Below are 7500 nucleotides of genomic sequence, written 5' to 3' on the forward strand. Positions count from 1 at the left end.
CACCAACCCGGGGTTTATTTGAGATACCCCAAAGGACGCATCAGTGTGAAAAATGAGGTTGTTCGAGTGGATGACCTAAAAAGTCTATAACCTACTTAAAATTGAAGAAGGTTTTTTGGAACTCTAATGAGAAAAGAGCTCGTCGATATGATTTTATGATTTATTCGTAGCTGCAAAAGCTAAGACGCAAGTGGAGTACAAAGGGGTAAACAGGAGTGTCAAAAGGAGCCTTAAGGCAGACAAACGCAACTATCTGGAGTCGCTGGCAGCAGAGGCTGAAGAGGCAGCTTGTCAGGGAAATGTGTGCGAAAATATAGCAAGCCAGAGAGACTGGTGAAGGATAAGGATGGGCAATCAACATCTGATTTAGAGGGACAGAAGAAGAGATGGGTGGAGCATTATGAGGAGCTACTCGACCGACCTGCTCCCCTAGACCCCCCGGACATACAGCCAGCCGACAGCGACCTATCCATTGACTGTAGTGCACCCACAAAGGAGGAGATTCAAAACGCTATCACGCAGCTGAGAAATGGTAAGGCTGCGGGACCTGACAACATCCCAGCAGAGGCACTAAAGGTTGACATCAGGACAAAAGTGGAGCTGCTCTACCCTCTTTTCAATAAGATCTGGGAAGAGTCTTGCTGAATATAGGACGAAAGATGCCATAGACCCACAGCTTCGCCAGCAGCAAGCTGGTTTCCGTAAGAATAGGTCTTGCACCGACCAAATCGCCACGCTGCGTATCATCCTGGAGCAGTCCCTGGAGTGGATTTCACCTTATTATATCAATTTTGTGGACTATGAAAAAGCATTTGACAGCGTGGATCGGCAGACCCTCTGGAAGCTACTGAGACATTACCGAATACCTGAGAAAATAACCAATATCATCAGAAACTCGTACGAAGGGATGGCTTGCAGGGTGGTCCATGGACGGCAACTCACTGATGCCTTTGAGGTAAGAACTGGACTGAGGCAAGGGTGCCTGCTGTCGCCAGTTGTTTCTTCTGATGATGGACTGCCCAAGGGCGAAATGGCATTCAGTGGACACTTTGGAAGCAGTTGGATGACCAGGACTATACTGACGACCTGGCCCTTCTTTCGCACACGCGACATCAGATGCAGAAAAAGACCAGCACTGTTGCCGACGTCTCAGCACGTTTGTGCCTTAAGATCCATAGGGGGAAGAGTAAAGTCCTGAAGGTCAACACGGTCACAGATACTCCCATTATGCTGGAAGGTGAAGCGCTGGATGAGGTGGAGTGCTTCACTTACCTAGGCAGCATCGTAGATAACACCGGGGGGACAGAAGCTGATGTAAGAGTCCGCATCGGCAAGGCGAGAGCAGCTTTCCAACAGCTGAAGAATGTCTGGAGATCGTTAATTCCCGGTACCAGCACTAAAATCAGGATTTTTAACACCATTGTGAAACCTGTATTGTTCTATGGAGCCGAAACCTGGAGAACCACCGTCTTCACTATGAAAAGAATCCAGACTTTCATTAACACCTACCTAAAAAGGATTCTTAAGATACGCTGGCCAGACATCATCAGCGACCAAGATCTGTGGAAACAAACGAGACAGCAGCCTATAGAAGTTGATATCCTTCAAAGACGCTGGAAGTGGATCGGTCACACCCTTCGGAAGTCCTCATCTAACATCACAAGGCAAGCCCTCGCCTGGAACCCTCAGGGGAAAAGGAAGAGGGGCCGACCAAGAAACTCGTGGCACCGTGACCTAGAGGCAGACATGAGGAGGAATGGCTACACGTGGTGAGAACTGCAACCATTGGCCCAGGACCGTGATGACTGGAGGGTGCTTATTGGTGGCCTTTGTCCCAGATGGGGCTACAGGCGATGATGATGATGATGATGATATTAGTCTTAGGACCGGGGCTAAGATACTTCTTCAATTATCCTGAATCCGGGACACAGACCTCCATCCAGTGAAAGCATCACCCAAAGAACAATCAGTACACAGACCTACCCATAAGTCCACTCTTGTGGCGTTCTGTGGGAAGTTTTCACAGTACCCCTTGAATGATTGGTGATGCAGCAAATTAGGATTTCCAGATGGCCAGTTATTGTACACAACCGCTTCAAGCATCATTGGTTTGTCCCATTCACTTCCGTTAAATTTAAAAAACAACAGAGGCTGCACTTGCAATTTCGTTGGCCTCTCATATTTCCCTGGAATGAGACTTGAGTGCTATGTCGGACCTCAGCTTCTTAAGTGAACATTCCTGTGATTTAATAATAGGGAAGAATCATGTTAATGTAAGAGATAGCTATAACAAACAAGGTAGATATCCAAGCAGGGAACGAATGCGGATTTATTATGCACGCTATTTACTACACCGTGAGTGACAGTACGCAAAAAGCAACAATGAAATAGCCAAACGCATTTGTTTCACTTGGTTTGTGGCACAGGACTGGCTGGACGCCCCTTTACAAATTCTCCTTTCTCTCCTTTTTCTCCTTTGGTTCCAAGCTTTCCTTGATCTCCTTTTACTCCATCTGTCCTGGTATAGTCCATTTTTCCCGCGCGGACCCTAGGGACCTTTCCCTCCTTATGAACCCGCTACCCCCTTGGTACCAGGCTGTCGTTGTGCTCCTTCTATTCCCTGTCAGCCTTGAGGCCAAGCATTCCCGGAATGCCATTTGATCCTAGAATATCGGGGAAAACCATGACCAATTATGTATTTCTCCTTATGGAGTGATAAGATTATTTTCATGAAAATTCAGACCAAGAGATACCATAAAGGGAAAACTATGCATCGCATACCTTGGGTCGCACGCACATGTGAATAAATCAATCATTTATAGGCTTCAAAATGGCCGCCCGAAAAGCCCTTAAACGTAAATGGAGTGAATTTTCAACAACAGAATTAAACGATATTAACTACTGAAACAAAATGGTTCTCCTAACATAAACTAGTATCTTGTTCTCTGTTTGTGTGTATGCCTTATGCTTATGCTTCATGTTCCGCTTTGGCGGCCTTAGTCACTTTTGCTATCCTTTTACTGGTAGTTTCCTTCTCTCTTAATATCTTCTAGTAGTATCTTTCCATGCACTATGTGTTCGTTATGCTTTACCCTCCGCTTTGGCGCTTCTCTCACTCTCTCTTGCTTTTTCTATCCTCTTTCCTACTTGATGTATATGTGTATTGTACTTCAGTGGTTTGTTTGTGACTGGAGCTACAAAAACAATATATACATTACAAATCTAGAGAATAAGTCGAAAACCTCATTGTTCGTTTAGGCTCTAGGCATTTCCTACAAAAATTATTGTATAGTTTTAACAAATTAAATGTAAAATATATATATATTCTCCGTTACAAGAATTACAAAATGAAATGAAAATAAGGGTTGTTGTTGTTCAAATTTTTCATTTTTGTTCATTTAAAATGTTCTTTCACTCCTCCTGTCGTACACCATTTTATCATATAAACCCACCATAATGATAATAATATATAGATTTAGCCAAGCCTAATAGCGGAGCTCCCTGGTTATTTATTCTTGCTCCCTGTAGGGTTAGTGAAAATAAAAGGTTTCGAATTGTCCGCTTTTTTATGTTTCCGGTTGCTGCTTTAATAATTAAATCATTTTCTTTGCTTTCTTCTATAGAAAAATTCATTGCCTAACTAGTGAATTCCACGGTACATTTTACGCTAAAAACCGATATCGCATAAATCACGAAGCCATGAGTACGATATCGGTTTTTCGAGTGAAATTTACTTTGGAATTCATCAGTTTGGCAATGAATTTTTCTTGAACCGCATGAACTTTAAAAGAAAACAAGCACACCCTAAGCGAGCGAATGGAAAAGGAAAAAAAAAAGGCCATTTCAGAGTCAACTGTCAATAGCCAGCGAATAGGAGTCACGCTAAAATTAGAAGCCGTTAAAAAACCTTTGTCAGTTCAAGGTCAAAAAAGAGTTTTGCTGATGTACTTTATTCCACGTTATTTCTTAAAACCAGATCATTCACATTTTGATGTATTTCACTGAAACACGCCAGGTTGGCTTGGAACAAGAATCTGTAAAATACGGCAAAGCAACCAAGAAAGGACGAACTTTAAACAAGATACGCTCCAACGCTTCAATGACGTTTAGGTGCTATAAACAAACTTCTGAAAAGACAAGCTAAGGAGATTTCCCCCTAATTTTACGAAAACTCATTGCAATTACGTGTTTATAACATAAAGGCAAAATTTTCTTGTCACTGTCGAGGCTCATCGAAAACCAGTTGGGCAAACGGATTAAGAAGCACTTGTTCGCTCGCATTCTAGAGCAAAACAAACAAACAAATCAACTTTTTCTTTATGTCCAAATGAGTACAGATAATTGTTATTTAATTCCAGTTGACAATAAAAATTCGATTTTCATTCCTGAACAAAGGAAAAACCGATTCAACCACTTTTTTAAAATAACAAACGGTTTAGTGCCCAGGAAAGAACTTGCGGAGTACCTTCTTCCACTAAGTATGAGCTATTACTGGTATTCCGTTTTGTCGCTGTCGTTCTCTTTCGCTCTCCTTTCGTTTCTGTTCTATACATAGGTCCTCCAGGCATCATGTAACCTTATCAGAGCTTCTAACGATATGCCAAAAATTGCAATACAGACAAAAAAGCAGCACTAAGCAAATTAAAAATAAACACTCAGCTTTATTAAGTTTATATCCCTCCGATGCATGACTTAAATAACTGCGTAGCCGCCAGTGTGGACCACAGCTATCATGATATGTCAAACTGGATTGAAACCAACAAAGAATGCAGAAATAAAACATTCTTGCAATCATCAGAATCACGTTATCAGCCATTTTACCATTGTCATTTTCTTGTGCGCAGCTGCATGGGTTTTTAATGCTCATCATCATGCCCCAACAGAAACAGCTCCAAGCCACCCACCGTGCACTTTAATTTTAACAGAGCTTACAAGCCAGGGCTTACAAACTCTTGGACATTAATTATCCAAACATTTTCCACACGTTCTTCATGCCCATTCGCCTCCGCCATTTTGCTACAGGCCACGCATGGGCAAGAAGGCTGAACCGCAAAAAGAGTGACGTTCAAACGATCCCGGGTCAGATGGGCCAGTGTTTACATGAAGAAATTGAAGAAATTTCACCCTTCTACCCGGGTCAACCCGAGTCTCGAGAAGGGTTACCCCGCAAGGGGGGCTGACCCGGCTTGACTACTGTTTTCATGTAAACGCTTTTAAACATTTGACTGCAAAAGGGTTAACCGCCGCGGTGATTCAACCCGGGGTAAAAACCAACCCGGGCTCGTGAGGCCCTTAGTAATTCAGTTTCCGACTGCGAGAAAGGGCGATTAGCAGGTCAGATATTATTTTAATTAAAAGGTTTGATCGAAGAGAAAATGACGTCAAAGGCTCACTAGTTTAAGAAAACAATGCGTTTGTGCGCGACTGAATTAATAGGGAGCTTTAGCGACTACGACGGGAACGGTAACGAGAACGTCACCTCAAAACATAAATTCGCATTATTGTAATCACTTCGCGACTAGTCCAAGCTCTTAAACATGACAACGGTGTGGCATTCCCTCAAGAATGAAACCCATATGAGTCACGCTTAGTTTAGGGGAGAAAACGAAAATTTATCTCTAAGTGCTGACGTCCTCAATAAAACCTCAAATTAGGCTATTTCCAGGGGCACCCAACGAATCTGTTCCTCACATTATCTGTTCCCCAGAGGAATCTTGCTGGCTGGCAAAATACAGGTATTTCGATGAGCTGGCTGGGAAATTTTGTTATTGATAGAGGTTTTGCCTGGGAATTACTGACTTTTTCTAGCATTTCAACCCGTGCTGCATGGCTGTAGAAACTCTGAAGACTGAGGACGACTAAAAAAAAACCCCTTCCCTCTCCCAGAGAGTAGTCACAAACATACGACGGCTGGTCAGAGTGATTGCGCTTGCGGAAAAAACCTGTTTTGTCCCGGTTTTGTCGCTTTTGTTCAGTCGTTTTGGATCGAGGAATTTGAAAGCACGCAGAATTCCTGGCTGGGAGATAAATTTGATCAGCTGGCTGGGAAACCAACCAGTTTTATCTAGCTGGCTGGGAAATTTCTTGTGTGTCTTGCTGGGAAAAAGGAACAGATAATGTTTTCCCAGCAACACTGAAAAACACCTGAAAATGCCTTAATAACATTTATTTTCATTAACTGGGGTATAATAATACAATTTACAACAAATTGGTCGTTGCATTGGGTGCCCCTGTATTTCACGTTGTAGTTTCGCTGACGACGGCAAAGAAATGGACAAAAGTGAAAAACGCACGCGCAGGGCGTGCAAAGCTATTGTTTTTGCCCACTAAATATGCAAATTTGTGACGTTCTCGTTGCCGTCGCCGTTGTCGTTGCTAAAGCTCCCAAATATGTAGCACGGGAGTTTCGGGCTTTCAGATTTTAAAACTCGTGTTTTGCATATATAATAAACTGCGGTTAGTTTTGAACGTGTGTAACGGCGGACCGTGAAATCCAAAACTTACACTCAAAATAAACATCCTTTGGATAAAAATCAAAGCTCAAAATTTTACCAGGCAGGTGTTAAGGAAAAACACTTTCAAAATCTGAAGGAAAAAATTAAAGGGAGTGATTTTTTTACCATAGTGCCACGAGATCAAGGGTGACGTGATAACCAAACATTCATGTCAAAATAGTTGAAAATGAGATTTCGGTCAAAATCGTTTACCAAGTTAAGGACTTGTTTATTTACCTGGAATTGTTAAAAATATGGAGATGCCTTACATCTTGAGAAATACCAAAACAATCAACCGAACAAAGGATATTTAAGTCAATGAAAACAGACTGGGTTTGAGGAATTTGTACGTTCTGTGATAATGTGCTAATTTATGTAAAACGTACAAGAATGCACGTGCATGAGTCAGTAGCGACATGTATAAGTATTTTGTACTTTTTGCATACTGGGTGAGTTGAGTAATGTAACGCGACAGTCAGGATCTTTCGGCTACCGATTTATTCGGGAATGATTTCCGTACAGGTCCCTACTTCATTATGCATGCAGAATAAATTAATTATTCATTCGCGCTATTGTTTTGAAGAACAATTCATATACCCAAAGAATCGAATATATACCTGGCTAATTTGTACTTACGGGATGAATAAAAATGGATCTCATTTCTCTCTCCCTCCCTCTCTCTCTTCTTTCCCCATATCGCCCACACCGTTACTCGGTTTTCGTCCCAGCTTTCCTCTTTCTATCCCTTCGTCTTGTCCTTTTTTCCAGATCCCGCTCAGCTTTTTCTGCCATTTTATGCCATTATATATCACTCGCTTGAACTTGAACTCCAACCCACTGTAAACCTCTCGATTACTTGTTCCTGTTTTTGACCACTGAGCTAACGTGTCAAGTTGCTAATTCACTCCTTGAAAATGATATTTACTTTGAATTCTGGCTGACTATTTACATAACAATGATACGTAAATATATACACGTGCCGCGCCGAGCACCTACAATCGAACTT

General features: G+C 42.1%; 1 protein-coding gene across 2 annotated transcripts in view; it reads left to right on the forward strand.

Moving 5' to 3' along the window:
• LOC138051292 (protein white-like) overlaps positions 1-7500 on the forward strand; it is a 77172-nt gene that overhangs the window by 12295 nt on the left and 57377 nt on the right. The window lies entirely within an intron of this gene.

Source organism: Montipora capricornis, chromosome 1 (assembly GCF_036669925.1).
Source record: "Montipora capricornis isolate CH-2021 chromosome 1, ASM3666992v2, whole genome shotgun sequence".
Taxonomy (NCBI): Eukaryota; Metazoa; Cnidaria; class Anthozoa; order Scleractinia; family Acroporidae; genus Montipora; species Montipora capricornis.